Source organism: Haemaphysalis longicornis, unplaced genomic scaffold, assembly GCF_048455015.1.
Source record: "Haemaphysalis longicornis isolate Haplotype H1 unplaced genomic scaffold, Haemaphysalis longicornis Haplotype H1 scaffold_13, whole genome shotgun sequence".
In the NCBI taxonomy this organism is placed as follows: Eukaryota; Metazoa; Arthropoda; class Arachnida; order Ixodida; family Ixodidae; genus Haemaphysalis; species Haemaphysalis longicornis.
The window spans coordinates 72,212,139-72,229,036 of NW_027526233.1; the positions used below are offsets into that span (position 1 = coordinate 72,212,139).

The window sequence follows — 16,898 nt, forward strand, 5'->3', positions numbered from 1 at the left end:
AACTCGTATTTCTGGCTTAAAAACAGTTTTCCCGTAAGCAAGTACTAAGTGACCACGTCCCCTTTAGAATGTGCTCCATGTTTACTGTCATTTGTTTTTCCGTCAAGAAACTTCCAGTTCCAGATAAAAACACTTTTCTGGAACTTGCTGTGTTAAGAAACTGCTGAGCAACTACTGCATAGTGATTTTTTCAGCCAGGGCGATCGAAAGACGCTGTTGCACGCTTTTTTTCCACGTTAGGCCTTCGGATCCACGCACCAAAAAGCATCTTTTTTGGCCTTCACTCGCTCAAGATTTCAATGAGCACTGAGACCAATTTTCGGCGTTAATATTATTGCACAGTTCGCTTCCTTCACCCAACAGAATACCCTGGCTGAAATATGAGCGGCCTGCGACGCAAAGAACATAGTTCAATTGGATCTCATTTATTGCACCGACGAAGCAGCGTGCGGAGCGACACTCAGCAAATGGACACAGCGTGATATCACTCCAGGAGAGGAAAAAGAAGTGACGCGGCAGCGCTCGTCAAAAACTCGTGACGTCACTTCATGCGCGCGGCCCCACGAGCGGCGAGCGGGCGCAACACCCTCTCAAGCGGGCGTTGGTGACATCCGCACAAAGCGGTGAGGTCAGGCAGGGAGTCTCTCATATGCGCCGTTGGGGATGAAAGCGCGGGAATTTGAAACAAACGATTTTCAGGCCGTTCAATGTAATTAACTATCGCGCGCTGAAGTATTTGAAGTGCTGTTTCAGGTTCGCCAGGCCATTAAGCATCGATAAAAGCAATAAAAGTGTAATATAAAATTTTCGTGTCAGTGCTCCTTTCAACATTGGATGCTGTTCTTTCATTCAATGATGATAGCAACGCACGAGCCACCACTTTGAAATTATTCGGATCAAACCCTTGGCAGAACACCACCATAAAGTGGCTAAAAGGTTGACCACAAGCGAAGATGCTTTGCGAACAGAGCTGCATGACTGCTCACAAAATAGTCAAAGCTGGTCAGAGGACTGGCTGAAAAGCGACAAAATGACTGACGGTCATTGCAAAGCTGGTCATTTATAAATAAACGACTGGAGTGGTGTTTGTGGCAAAGAAGTATTGTTTTTCACCTCTTTTCTTACTTTCAGCTCAATTATCTCAAAACATTGTCTTTATTAGATAGGTACCATCATTTCCTATCTCTTCCAGGATAACCAGCTGATTCTTTTTTCCTGTCCTCTTTGTAATTTGCGCATCTACTGTACCAGAACTGAAAATATGCACATAGCCTTTTTTTATTTGCTACAGAATTTTCAATACAGGAGCCATGAAGAGAAAATACAACTTTCTTTAATTTGAAAGAACTACGATTCAGTATCTCACTCAGCTCCATTAGAGCCACAAAAGATGTTTTTTTAACAAAAAAACAGCAGGAAGTAATTAAAAGCTTTCAAATTTTGCGCCACGGTGACGTGTTATGAGCGAGAATGACGTCATAAGGGCCAACAACAAAACATAATTTTTAGTGCGTTACCTGCACGTTAGCATTCAAGTGATGTGGTCAAATGGAACTAGAGGCCCCATTACAGACGTCCAGTCATGAGTCGTCGCGACAGGTCAGTTAGGAGGCTGCCAATCACACAAACAAGGTTCTGTGATGTCATAGAAAAGTTGCAGGAAATTGGCTGGGGGGTCGCGACTGCTTCACACGTTTTCTTTAATATCTCCGTTATTTGTTGGAAGACTGCGATGATATTGGTATCATTGTTATCGGGACTAAGCAGTCTTTCTAATAAACCCAACTTGTATTTTGTCTTCATGGCTCCTTTAAGACAAAATTTAGGTACCGGTGAAAAATAACAAAACTTTTCATTTTGGTCTGTTTTTAATAATTTTAATAATACTAGCAAATCGATGCCAATCTTTTCGAAGGGAGAAGTTGGCGGATGCAGCGGCTGAAGTTTTCCTGCCGGAATGGTTGTGGGAAGCTTGTGCCGCTGACTTTGGCACCACACTGCTTCAAGAAATCAATACCAAGTATCACGTCGTGGGTTGAGCGTGGGAGCACTGTGAACTCCGCCGTGAAGTACTGACCTCCAAAGCAAAGATTCACCGAGCATACGCCAAGCGGTCGCAGTGACTCACCACCTACACCGCGAAATGTAGCCACCTTGTCCCAACTAAACATCACCTTAAGACCAAGCCTATTTTTAAAATCAGCACTCATCACAGAAACTGTAGCCCCTGTATCAACTAAAGCCGTTGTTCGAACACCGTCAACCACAATTCCAACTTTGTTTTTGAGCATGAGAACGGGCGAAGGTAATTCCATCGTAGACAGTCCGGTCGGAGGTATAGTAGACGTGGTTTGCCCAGCGACCTCACCTCCATTGGTCGCGCCATCTAGTTTCCCGGCGGCGGTGACCTACGCCGAGGCGAAGGTGAATGTCGCTGGCGAAGGATAGGCGGTGTAACGCTGCGGTCCGAAGCCGGTGAATCGTGGCGTGCCGGTGAATTGTGACGTGTCGGCGGTTGTCCCCCGGAAAATGAGCTCGTCGGCCAGTGGTCATCGTAGCGGGAATCCCCAGCCTCAGAGCGGTAGAACACGCGTGGGGGCTCGTACCTTGTTCCTTGGCGTCAACGACGGCAGTAGCGGGATATGTGGCCTGCCACACCACATTTGTAACAAACAGGCGGTTCGCGCTCACGGCCAGTGGTGTATTCGTCATACGCGTCATGAAAACGTGGAGGATAATAGGGTCGTTGGGGACGGCGACGGAAATTCTCGGGACCGTACCTGGCTGACTCGCGGTCAAGAACACGTCGAGAACTTTCCCTCCCAGGGACGAAGTTCCGGTCATTGAAGCCGGCGTTGGACGGCTGGAGAGTGTTAGCCTGCAGTTCTTGGATGAAGTAGTCTTCACGTGTATGCCCGTGGTCGATATTGTCTTGGTATGCCTGGTGTCGCGCCAGTTCTTCGCGCACGATGCGGCGGATAGTGTCAGCCAAGTCAGGCGGAGGGTTATCGTCAACACTTGCGACGGTGGTGACGTTGGGTTGGTCAAGCGGCCGAACTTGGGGGTAATGCGGCGGGTTTTCAATGCCTCAAAGGTACGACATTGCTGGATTACGTCCGCCGCGGACTCCAGTTTTTCCCGGCTTATCAGGAAATGATAGACGTGTTCGGCTATTCCTTTTAAAAGATGGCCTACTTTGTCTTCCTCCGACATCTGTGGGTTGATGATTCGACATAGCTTTAGTACTTCCTCGATGTATGTGCTACACGTCTCGCCGGGAACTTGAGCCCGCTGAAGCAATGTCTGCTCTGCTTTCTTCTTTTTTGCGGCGGAGTCGCCGAAACGGGCTAATATCTCTTCCACAAATCGGTCCCAAGTCGTAAGCTTCTCTTCCTGGTTTTCAAACCACGTGAGCGCTGTTCCATTCAAGGAAAACACAACGTTCGAGAGCTGAGCAGAGGCGTCCCAGCGGTTGTGCCGACTCACCCTGTTGAAGTGTGTCAGCCACTCCTCAACGTCTTCTTCCTCTTTCCCCCAGAAGCCTCGTGGTTCTCGTTGGGGATGCCAGCTGGCCATTGGCGCCGTTTGCAGCTGGTGATTATCACCGCGCGGAGGCATGGTACAGAGCGCTGGTGGCAGGCCCGCAAGACGTTGGCTTCGGCGCAAACCTTGTGGTTCTGTTGTTGCGTACCCAGCACCTCACCAATCTGTCACGTCCAGGACAGGTTTATTTGCAGAACGTTGGCTCTTGAAGCGGAGGGAAAACTGGTGCGCCGATTGTCCAAACCGTCGAGAGGTCCCAGCTTCTTTCTTCTCTTCCTCGAACGTACCCGTTCTTCTTCTTCTTAAGCTTGGAGGATGGAGTTGCTAGATTAGCTTAACTACATTCCACATGCGTGACAATACAAATGCAGGGGGAGTATAAGGCTTACCCTGTTCCTTTAAGGCGGCCATGAAGACGTAAAGATACAACTTTGGCTCCCTCCAAATACTGTTTCATCCCACTAGCAGGTTTTGCAGGAAACTTCCAAAGGTAGATATTAAAGGGGCAGACAATTGATTTTTGTGGAGTGCACGCAGACTAGCCCATTAAAAGCCGGCGTTTTATATACTGAGGTAACCGCAAGTAAATCTGAACAAACAGGCGCAAATAATTTTAATGGTGCACTAAAAATTTCTGAAGTCCGAAAGGTGGCGACACTACCGTAAATTTCTGAAAGAACGCCCACCCAAAGTACAGAGATATCAAGTGAGAAATACAAGATGGGTGTTCTTTCGAGCCATGTGCAAAAAACTGAAAAAAAAAAAAAAAACAGGCCGTACCGCCAACCAAAACCGTGGAGATACCAAGAAAAATACCAGATGGGCAAACTCTCGGCTCAAGTGCGGAAAGGACAAATAAGTGACCACATCAACACATGAATTGATGATTGCCGTTTACTGTTTGTTGACTCATCGGTGCTAAAGCCATCCATTTTAGGGGATGGGTGACCTTTGGGAGTCCATTAGTAAATTGAACATTTCACCCCTGCATATGGGTGGGCGATGTTTCGGGGTTGGGTGTTTGCTCGGGACTTTACAGTGGTGTCAAAACGTGAAACCTCCCAGCATCTTTCGCAGTACAACAGACCAACAGCTGCTTCTCCCACGGGGCCATCTTCAAGACCTTGTGAAAGAAGCCTGTCAGCTATGCACATGTCTGCCGCGTCCGCACTTTCCCGAATGATTTACTCGCCTCTAAGCTGGCACGCTGTCCGAATTGACCAGCACTCGCCCACCTGCCTCTGAATATGTCACCTTGCACGTTATGCCAGGACTATGCGAGTGGTTAGAACTGTCTGCGTTCACGACCTCCCAATCTAAATGCACGGACATATGCGTGACGAAATAAAAAGTTACGAAACAGGAGCGACTCAATCAAAACAAAAGAAAAAGCACTCGTCTTCATCAGAGCCCCGCTTTACTTATTTTAATTATACGCACAGCTTCATATACATAATTAAGAATTATGTGTTCTATGAATGAATGCACAAAGGAACACCAGCAGTATACAGCATTAAGAGAAGCAAAGGTGAAGTAGTTTCACCGTTTTTCAAATGAACATAACTAGTTTTTTTTTCTTTAAAGTTAGAAAAGAAGTGGGGAGGTGCATGACCTCTTTGGATTTAAAAAGAACACGGTCCTCTCCTCACCAGCTAGGTTCCCCCTCGCTCTCTCTCTCTGAGCATGGAAGCATGTGCACACATAGACACACATGCCCGCGCACATATTACATGTACATATAAATCTACACACACATATACGCATAAATGAGGATATTGTCAAGTAAACGTGGCCGTGAAAGCCAGAAAGGGAACACGAAGGGGAAGTTTTGCCTTTTGCATAAAAAAAATAGCAAATTTGAACTGTCGACGAAGAAAGAAAATGTACGAAAAATAAGCCTTTACTGGTAGAATCTGAACCCACACACTTTTGATACTGTATCTGGTACTCTTACCGACTCACACACCAAGGCGACCTTATTTCCCTCCAGTTTCCGGTATTCTACAGCACAACTTGTGGCGGATGGACTCCCCTTTCTTTCACAACCTACCGCAATCACCGGAGCACTTACGACCAGTCAGAGTTCACCAGAACTGCCAGAACACAACAATAGAGGCCCTCGCTATACATTTGGCTCTTCCATTGCAGTCACCAAAGTCCTAAAGGAGTTGCATTTATTGTGCAGCAAGCACTTCTACAGTCAAACCTCATTAAAACGAAGTGATATTGGGATAGCCAATTGGTTCGTTATATTCAACATTCGTTGTAACAGTAGCTGTAAAAATCAGCGCCAACTAACCGACAATCTGGTTCGCGCAAAAATACTCGATACAAAAATGCATTTTTAAAGGCTTCGTATCCACTGCAAACAAGGTAACCGCTACCTATCTCCTCGTTGCATTTCAACCTCAATCATCCGGAATATGAGCACGTGAACTTACAGCAGAACAAAGTTCACTGGGCAAAACAGGCCTGCGTCCTTATTTATTTGATGAAGGATGTGAACTTCATCTGGTAGCTACCCACAGCATGACCAGGACAAAGTTTTCCACAGTGCCCACGAGTGAAGGACCTTTATACTTTTGAAGTTTCGGACTACCAGGGGCTTTTTTCAAGTAGCTTATCATACTCCTGGTCAAATATTTCTTCATTATATCCGATATCGTGTGCAGCTCTCATAGTTTTAAGTCTCAATATAAAAGAATAGGTCACTGAAATAAACCGTGACATACCAAAATTTGTGTTTAGTTCGGTATAGCCGATAATTCGCTATATCACTGTTTGTTATAACGGGGTTCAACTGTACTCCAGAAAAAAATTGATGCCGCACTATCGCAAGCCTCTGCACTCTGGTGCGCATCAACTTTTAGCGGAGGGGATGTAACAGAGCTGTCACCAAGCTTCGCAGGGAAGCGTTTCAGTTTTGCTCCACCTCACCGACGAACATTTATCATCATAAGAGATAGTTGGCTTTCCCGCAGGGCGCATTCACGTTAAAAATGGACGACTCCCAATTACAGCAAGTTCGAAAATGACATTAAATCATAAGACTCCAGTTCAGACAGCTGTGAAAGCTCGACTCTGCCTGAAAAGTTAATCCACAGCGGGGGTTTTTTTTTTTTTTTAAAGGTTACTACAGGATCCGACTCCGTGTGGTTTTGTTGGCCCCAAGCATTCGCAAAGCTCCTGTGCTTGCATTTAATGTCGTGCTGGGAATTCCCCAAAAAATTCTACGAGGGTTAACACTTTCTTAGCAAGAAATCAAGACTTAATTTGGTAAGAACACACCTTGCAATGATATTCATAAACATGTGAACATCAATTACACCTTTTCCCGCTGAATGCAGACATCACAGGAGTCAAGGCTGGTTGACTTATTAATAAGCGCACAGTAGAGGTGCACAGACCATTTTCTCAGCTCCCTGAGCTACACAGCCAATAACAGGACCCCGCACTATCACAATCGCAACGTATTTGCTGTTCAACAGTGATTCCTTTTACACATCCGGAAAATTTTTGCACCATTACCAGAAACGACCCAAATTTTAGGAGAGACTAATGCTGCACAACGCCTGGCATCACAGGAATGTTTTTGCCTCTTCACGGCTCCCCACATTCCCTGTCGACGGGAAATACCTGTTAGTGGCGCTGAAAGAGGAAGCTCACTACACGCCACTGCTTGTGATGAAAGAGGAAATGAGTGCCTGATCAACACGCCCGCTCTGTCCTGGAATTTACCAACCCCTATAGAATGAGTCGTTGATGCACGGGGTGCCGAACACGCGACAAAATTAGCGGTTGCTGCCTTGTGTAGAAAACATCTTCCCCGTACTCCACGTAATTAAAGGGGCAACCCCATGAAGACAAAACAGTTTGAAAGGTCTTGCCTTTCATAACCCACTTAGGTCCATTCCAGCCATGAAAAACGTCTTTTTAACTAAAAAAATGCAAGAAATATGAGAAAACTTCCAAATTTTGCGCTACACTGACATAATGTAAGCACGGGTGGCGAATTATGGGCCAGCTTTAGAAACACCGCCATCAGGGCGTTCACGTGATATAATCAAAGGGAAGTAGAGGTGCCACTCCACTTGCCCAACCATGTTTCTTGGGCCTGGCTTAGAATGGCGGTCACCAGTCGAACAAACAAGATACCGTGACATCATACAGAAATCGGTGGAAACATATTACCTCCATTATTCGTTTAAAGTCTGCGATAAAACTGGCACCACAGTTATCGAGACAATGAAGTTCTTTCAATGAACCAAACTTGTATTTTGACTTCCTGGCCCCTTCAAGCTCAACAAAAGTGCTCGCTATCCCATCGGCGAGTTTTCAAGGTTGGACAGGCCACTTGCGCCGACGGTTGGCACTGCACCCCAGTAGTTGACAAGCTGGTAGCGGCTACCGGCGGAAACGAATGACCGCAGACTTCACGTGTAGCGGCGTGAAAACTTCCACTTCATATGCGCAGCACACTTGCGCATGCCTTCCAGGTGGTATTTATGAAAAACTTGTGTACTATTCAATGGCCATCTTTGCAAATGTCTGTAAAAAATTAATATTTAGGCAAGAAACGGGAGGCTGTTATAGCCGTAGCAGTGCCCTATTCGTATCCCCAAACGTCAGTGCGCAGACACACATCTATATACACACAGCACATGTATGTATATAGATGTGTGTCTGCACGTGTATGGACATATAAATACATATATATATACACACATTATCATTAGGTCCACTGCGAGACTTATGATGTGTGTGTGTGTGTGTACACACACACACACACACACACACACACACACACACATAGCTGCCAGCTTCGCTCAGATGGCATTAGGGAGATCTGTCCCGAGGGGGGGAGGGGGGGAGGCGGAGGAGGAAGGATACAAAAATTAGTAGCAACAGAATGGAATGATTTACATTTGCATGCATTTCTAATTTAGTTAGAACAGCGTAGGAGCTGAACTGTTTCGTCCAAACTACTAACAAGCTACACGACTGGTCACCTGCTAAATCTTCGATGCGGCGTCCTTTTTCATTAACCCCTGGGAATACTGCCCAGCATAACAAGGTTTGTTCGTTCCTGCTACACTTCGCCAAAAGAACGCGACTGAGCTCGGATTGTGCAAGAACTTGATGCTCGGAACTGGGGACAACTTTGTTTTACCCTGCTGAACTGCCTCTCGCATTCAGCATTTCTGTGGTACTGACCAGTTCAACTTGCGCGCATTGCCAACTATGCTTTACAAGTTATTACGATGGCCAGTGGTGTAGGATGCGATTGGGTTGTCAGGTAGCTCAAGCGCAATGTGGCTAGACTGGGAGAAAGGTTTAGCCAAACACGGGTGTGTATTCGGGAGATTTTTGTTTCGACCGTACAATCGTACAAAACCATCAAAATCCGGGAGTCTCCTGCATAATTCGGGAAACCCGGCAGGTATGCACACACACACAGCAACAAAGGCCAGAAGTCAGACATCAAGGGGAAGGATTACATAGTTTTTTTGTGTTGAAGTTGCATTTTTGTTATGAAAGAAAGAAACTGAATAAGACGTCTTCAGGTGGTACCCATCTATAGACATATTGTCACGTATCCATAAACATGTGAACGAACTTTTAATTTGTGACATCATAGCCAAGGTGACGACGAAGACGAACGAGTGCTATTCGAAACGCATCTTCACCAGTGTTTTGCTCTGGCAGCTCGAGTGCTTCTCGGTCAAGAGAGTTCTTCTCCGCCACTTCTATTAGCTTCTTGTAGTAAAGCTCACAAACACCCTCAAACACGCATTTGCTGTACGCGACATTATATATAGTGCATACTTAGATTTAAATACTCCAATCACCTCCCAATATATTCTGCATTGTCACCAACTTCTTAAAAATAGGTATACACTATGAACTCCTTCAACACCGTTCGCAAATATCTTTACATCCACAGAAGGGAGCAGTTCAGGATGCATTTGGGGTTTTAGCACACCAGAGCTATTGCTGGGCGATGAGACGCGCCGTAGTGGAGGGCTCCGGATTAATTTTGACCACCTGGGGGTCTTTAACGTGCGCTGAGATCTGGTACACACGGACGTTTTTGCTTTTCGCCTCCATCAGAAAAGCGGTCGCCGTGGCCGGGAATCGAAGCCGCGTCCTTGTGCTCACCAGCACACAATGCCTCAGCCACCAAGCAACCAGAGCGGGTAAGGATGCCATTTAAACAGCATATCACTGTATCTTTTTTGTTGAGCCACAGCAGTTGGCACTAATGCACTACTGAGAAGAGGGCTTCATGACACCGCACCCACCCAAGAGAAAGGCGACGATGACGATATTCCACTCCGCCGTTTCTCAAATGGAGAAGGCAAACACTTTGGTATCTTACAAGGAATGCATCATGGCAATACTGACAATGCACTATAGCAGAGGTTTACGCGCAAGGGGGAACTGTGTTTTGAGCGAAGCCAATGTCCCTGTGATGAGAACGGGAATGAGTTTCAGGAGGTGATGGAACTTGGTAAACGGTAACTGTTGCCAAATTCACGCCCACTGTAAATTGATCATTCTGCAATTGCGCCATCTTCAGCCGATGGTCTCAAGTTCCGGGCTGGAGTGTTTTTGCCTCCACTTTGGCCGCCCAGTGCAGTTTGTTCAGCCAATAAAGAAGCAGCCCACCCCAACCCTCACATTCTATCAACTTTCTAACATCACCACAGGAATCGTAATGGAGATGAAAGCGGTAACAGAGCATTGAACGGGACGTCTAGGCGGGTACCAACCGTTCGATGAAGCGAACTCTGCACTGTATTCTTAACCACTTAATTTTTCCCGCAAGTCGACTGGTAGTGGCAAGTCGAAGCTACTGCAGCAAGGAAATACTTCAAAAATAGAAAGTACCGTGGACAGTGTCACCTCATCTACATCAAATTATTCCAACAGCCATGACCAACACTAGCAGAGCAGCACTTGTAAAAGACCCGGTACGACACACTTCGTGCACTCGTCGGTGTCGGCCCCTTTTCCAATGCCATTTTCAACCGGCGCCGGCGCATTAACGCCCTAGGGTCGACGTCCGCGCGGACCATTTAGTTCAATTTCCGCACTGCGTGTGGGGCAGAGGACGCCAACGCTTCTCAACTCCGCCGCTACGCTGGGCCCTATCTGCTCCGCAAAAAAAATTCGTCCCTCTCAAACGAGGCGTTCACTGCAGGCGCGCTCCAGTTTCGTCGCCTAGGCTCGCGGAATCGAGTCCTTGTCGATCAAGCGAAAACGGAAACCGCACAATCCGACCTCGACGCCCGTGTGGTACAGGAAACGCGCACGGTGCTTTTAGCGTGCCACGAAGCTCTGATGCCACGCTCGGTTTGCGGATCGCCGGCTACTGCGAGCAAGGTCGCGGCGCGAACAGGTGTCGGGCGCTTGCGCGTCCTAGAAACGCGACGACCAATTTTTGCGTAGAAAGCTGCCTTCCGCGTAGTCCGGGCGATATAAATGTGCGACCGGTTTTGTCGCAACTGGTTGGTTGCGGGTTTTTTTTCTTTGAAATTGTTCGATACGGCGTTGCGATATCAAAAACGTACGCCTGTTGGTCGGGAGGAGTGACAGGTAAAAAAGTGTAGCTCAATAAACGAACGGAAACCATCCACACGAAGCCAGGATAGTGGTATTTATACCGGTGCAACCGTGAATCGGGCAACAGAGATGGGTTTGAGAAAGAAAACGAACTAAACCGAAACGAAACAAAACACAGTGTTTAAGAAGCATTGTACGAGACACCGAGAAGTTAAAAAATACCTGCAAGGAGACGCGAGCAAGACAAGCGGTGAACGTTGTTTGACGCAGCTTTATTTTTGTTAAATGGCACACATGTTCGCGGTTTAATCTTTCTTTTCCGCTGTTTATGTATCGCACATGATGTGAAGCCACACAAAACGACGCCAAGCGCACATGTTTACGAAGGCAAGCGGCCGCGCTTGCGAAGTACGCCGGCCACGTCCTTTCAAATGCCGACGCCGCTCGTCCAAGTGAAATAATTCACGCACTTATTAAGCGCCTCAGGAGTCGACGACGTGGCTGCTCTGCACGCCGCCGGCGATCATTTGAGAGCGGCCTCCGGCTCAGTGAGCTTTGCCGGTAGACCCAATAAAGCGGAAACAACGAACTTTGCTCAAAGCTCCGACAGGCGATCCTTCGGAACCCAGCCAAGAGTCAAAACAACTATCCAAAACTAAGCCTAAAAAGCGCAGCAAATGCCCTAAAAACCGGCACGAGCCCAGCTCGAAGTAGCGCGAGCACTCCTTGCAATGGGGGAACGCTTTGTGACGCGATGCGACTCACCTGAGCCCTTGGGTGGGATCGGTTCCACGAGGAAGTCGCGAAGCTCTTACGGCACGCGGAGAAGAGAACGTTTCTATCTCAAAGGTAACCGAACACCGAGTCACATATGTTTACAAATGCAAGCACGAGCACAACTTCTCTCCGACGCTCGTTCGCTCGCTCGTCGACTAGATTAGCGCGAAAGTGACGTCACCGGATGCAAGTTTGCTACGTTGCTCGGTGAATGCAATCACTTGACTCTGGGGAGGGCATTTTCTCGTGCGTGAGGTGCAGTAGCTAGCGCCACCACGTGAGTGGCGCGAATTTTTGAAGATGATAGTCTTTCTGATCTGTCTGTCGGTCCCTCGATTCAGTTTTCAGCTAAATTTGAAAAAGAAGCAGAAAACGTCCACAGTACTAAACCTGCCGGCTTAATACGTCTCCCCATTATTTGCGCGCAGAAGAAAACTCGGGCACATTTGAGGCAAAATGTGTAGTACCAAGGGAGCATCCCGGTTCTGTCTGTTCTTGTTACGACAGCAAGTAAAAAAAGTGTGAAAATGGCGCAGAAAGGCTCCGATAGCGAGAGAAAAGTAAGCACGAAAAGAACAGAGCTCCCGCTCGTCCTGTTCCACGCAGAACAAGACACAGAAAATAAACGGTCTCTTCATTTGCCTGCTTATAGCAGGTCTGAGCTTTTCCAAGCAGCCCGTATTTTATGCCCACATATAATTTTTATGGCGGGAGCAGTTTTGGGATGCTCCGGAACTGCTCAAAGCTGCTATGGGCAAGCAAATAAAAGAGATCAAAAGAAAAGGATTCGCGCTTTCCCAACAAATAACGCTCGAGCAATGCGAAGGCAAAAGTAAAAAATTCCCCCGCATTTCCCCGAGGGGGAGAATGTGAAAGTGCGAATGCACGGTTGTCGGCCCGCTTGCGGCGCTTGCGCTCGGCCCCCGCAGCCCACCCCCTCGCCGCCTTCTCTTCCATCTCTTCCATCGGGTTTGTAGTATCACGTGTACACCACGCAGTTATCAAGCCGCTATAACGCCGCTGAGTCGCCAACGCACGCCGCTGACGACGTAGTTTGAATGCGTTAAAGATATAAGGCGCGTCTAACACTGATATCACCGTCGCGTCTGTGGCTTGGTCGGTAGCGCGTCGCGCTGCGGCCCGCAAAGTCCTCGGATCGAAACCTGGCGCCGGATGCTGTTTTTTCTTTAAAGAGCACTGCGGACGCCGCCGCCGACGCCGGCGGTGGATGGTTTGGGGTCGCTTATAAAGAGCATTCGCTCTTAAAAAAGAAAGCAGATAGAAACAAATAAAATGAAGAAAAAGTCCCGGACCAAATAATTGGACACGAAAAAAAAAATTTCCCCGAGGGGGAGAATGTGAAAGTGCGAATGCACGGTTGTCGGCCCGCTTGCGGCGCTTGCGCTCGGCCCCCGCAGCCCACCGCCTCGCCGCCTTCTCTTCCATCTCTTCCATCGGGTTTGTAGTATCACGTGTACACCACGCAGTTATCAAGCCGCTATAACGCCGCTGAGTCGCCAACGCACGCCGCTGACGACGTAGTTTGAGTGCGTTAAAGATATAAGGCGCGTTCTGACACCGATATCAGCGTCGCGTCCGTGGCTTATTCGGTAGAGCGTCGGGCTGCGGCCCGCAAAGTCCTCGGATCGAAACCTGACGCCGGATGCTGTTTCTTTCTTAAATATAGAGGAGCACTGCGGACGCCGACGCCGCCGCCGGCGGTGGATGGTTTGGGGTCGCTTATAAAGTGTATTCACACTTAAAAGAAATACCAGGCCATATCTCTACTAACGTGAAACCCGGTTAAGGGCGAAGCATGCGTGTGCAAGTGTATTAATACCTTGGCAGCTTGGCGTTTTTGCCAAAGGATATGAAACCGCTTGGGGGGTAGAGGTATACAGCTTTGCTATAAAAGTATTCTGTCTTTGAATCCCGAAGCTCTCGAGTGCGAGGCATAAAGGAGTGTCCCGGAGTTTTTTTTTTTTTTTTTGTACGCGTTACAAAGCGCTCAAGCGCGAGGCGTAAACGAGTGCCAGGGTGTTTTTTAAAGACGATTGTCTTTCTTGGGCTACTTGAACTGGAAAATTTTCGTCTGTCTGTCTGTGTGTCCCTTGATTCAGCCAGCCGTCCGAAGCAAAACTGATGCTGCGCAATAGTCTTATATACTCACAGCCAAATCTATATGTCTTAGTCCGGTGTTAATGTTCATACTTGTCAACATTGTTGAACAAGAACAAAACATTGCGCAAATATAAGGCAGAAAACCGATACATGAATGATATTTGCAGTGTTCCTTTATTTAAAAAAAATTACGGATGCTCGCTTTTTTGCGATAGCAAATAAAATACTACCTCAACTGCCGAAACCGTCGCCTTCTGTTGCCAGCGCTACCTGGCGGAATCGGACAAAATCAAACGGCGGCAGCAACGAAAGGTTGAGACGGGAGGTACAGCATGAAAATTGAGCGGGAAAGAGAAAGGATGCATTTACTTGCCAGGGGCGCCAGTCGAATATCGTCTTGCGTCTACATTTGCAACGAAAGGAGCAGATACGCGGACAATTTTTCAGTACCCGTTACGAAGCGCTCCAGCGCGTGGCGTAAACGAGTGTCCCAGTGCTTTTTTAGTGCGCGTTCCGTTCTAGCGCGAGGCATAAACGAGTTTCCCGGTGTTATACTACCGTCACTACATGAGACGACGATTACGACGACAACGACAGGAGACGCCAACAGCCCCAGCAACTAAGGGGCTTCGCCTCTAAATTTCTACGGTAATTCGAAGGGCAGTGCTTTGCTTTTTGAGGCTAGAGCAGGATGCCTAACAACTAAGAGCTTTGTGGGGAAGTATGCGCCAAACGATGGGTACGCGTGGTCTGCGGAAAAGAAACAAAAGCTATGCGGCACATTGTGTTAGAATGTGAGGGTATCCATCCAAATCTACATGAAGGAAATATTGGGCTTCCAGAAGCTCTAGGTTTTAAGGGTAGCACAGAAGCAGTTGACTTCAAGGCAGTCGCAACGACTAAAAGAACATTAGAATGCTGGTGGCCGAAAAGCGCAGAGGGGAATATGGCCTAGGACAGCTACCACATCTGGCAGAAAGAAGTGCTTTGGGCCTGCCCTAACAGCAGCGCTAGAATTGAACGAACAATATTAAACATAGATATATTAGTTTCTTTGATAAGATGACACGTCATTAGCTTGTTACATTTATAGGGGATACCATTATCAATAAAAGGAATAAAACAGTCAAGTCGGTTGCTGACAACCGACGTCCCGATTCAAAGGGAAGGTCACTACAGTCAAACCCGTCTATAGCGAACTGCAATATGCACCGCGATTATTTCGATATATCCAATAGTTCGATATAGCCAAGCCTGCCTATAACGAGCTTATTGTTACGAGTTCGCGATCCGCGGAAGCCCCCCCACTCCCCCCTCCCCAACTCCACCATCCCCGCATGCAGAAATGAACACAGTAAAGTAGCCATTACCATACCCAAAATAATCCATATATTGCAAGTGATAAAGCTACTTTCGGCTCCAATTGCCTACTTTGCAAAAAAAAAAAGCGGTGATTTTTCTTCTCCCTTTCGTTTTGGCGGCTTCAACTAGCATAGCATTCTCTACACGAAAAATTGTTTGCACCAGTTCGAGTCCGCGTCCTCCAAAGTCGGAGCACATCGACTGCGGAAAGCGCTTCATTATCAGCGTCGGACGGCTTTCACTCGGGACATCATCGGGAACATTGGCGAGCTCTTCCCACAGTTCACCAATGCTGCCGGTCTTCGACCGGACTCACTGCCTGGGCGGGTTCCATCGTGAGTCGCGCGCGTCGGAAACAGTTACGGAAAGTGTCGGACATCACGTCGCTCCCTTCGAGGCGCAATGTCTCAGTCGCGGCTCTTGCTCCGTGGTCGCGGCCAATCCACATCTCAATCGCCGCTCCGAGACCATGCATTTCGGCGGCCATTCTAGGCGTGCAGAGTTCGATATATCGGATGTGAACTTCGTTATAAGGAATATGTTTCCCATGTATTTCCGTAACTGAATTATTTTTGTTCGATATATAGCATAATTCGCTCTATCCGGGTTCGTTATAGCCGGGTTTGACTGTAATCTTCTTCATCATCATCATCATCGACACCACGCGAAGGCACATCGCCGTGGGGCGATGGGAAAACAACGCTCGCGGAGGCTTTAGGGTTTGGGGTGAGGGGGCGCCTCAACTTTAGGGCCATACAGGTGACGAAGAGGCGACTGGAATGTTGGTGGAGGAAAAGTAGGGAAGGGATGGGTACGTAGGGGGAGTAGTGATACGGATGAGAGTTTTGAACAGAGGGGGAAGAAAAAGATTGAGGCGCGAGCGATGAGTTTAAAACGGGGGTTGGGGAGCTGTGGGGAGGCAAATATATTAGGTTAGCTAAGAGTACGGGAAGTAAGTGGAATAAAACAGTAAAGTCGGTTGCTGAGAACCGATGTCCCGATTCAAAGGGAAAGCCACTAGTCATCATTATCATCAGGCGGGAAAATTGAATTACATTGAATATGGAATAGCGTGACGGGTGGGAGCGGAGTGACGTGCGGGGTCGTCTTCCCACGGCTTTTGCAATGAAGCAAGCAGTACGCGGCCAGTTTTGTTTGTAGCGGCATCATCATCATCACCATCCACCGCGTGGCTCGGACTGCTCCTGGGTTGTTGATGTTGATGATGATGGAGCGTAGACGACGTTGGTGATGGGTCCAAGCCACGCGCAGAGAAAATCAAGTTCCTGTTGCGGCAACACGTCTGGTGCCGTCTCTCTCGCCTGATCGGTGCTCTACACGTTAAATTATGGTTTTTAAATGCGAATGCATTTCTTAGCCGCAGGTTGTCTTGCGTCGTTGAGCGGCGTGCGCCTAGCAACAGCTGTGGCGCGCGCCTAGCAACCGGAGCAGGTGCGGAGTAGCGGAGGGCAAGGGGAGAGGAGGAGCGCGCTCGGCGTGTGAGGGCGCTCGCATCGCGGAGCTCGGGC

The 16,898-nt window shown here is 48.0% G+C and overlaps 1 protein-coding gene across 2 annotated transcripts in view; it reads right to left on the bottom strand.

Annotated features, from left to right (window-relative positions):
- The window catches only part of LOC144164342 (uncharacterized), a 43,316-nt gene extending 31,262 nt beyond the window's left edge, over window positions 1–12,054 (bottom strand). For both annotated transcript variants that reach the window (XR_013321159.1, XM_077694850.1), the window contains exon 1: window positions 11,875–12,054. The gene's annotated coding sequence lies outside the window, so the exon portion shown is untranslated. The remainder of the gene's footprint in view (window positions 1–11,874) is intronic.
- Between the last annotated feature and the right edge of the window lie 4,844 nt (window positions 12,055–16,898).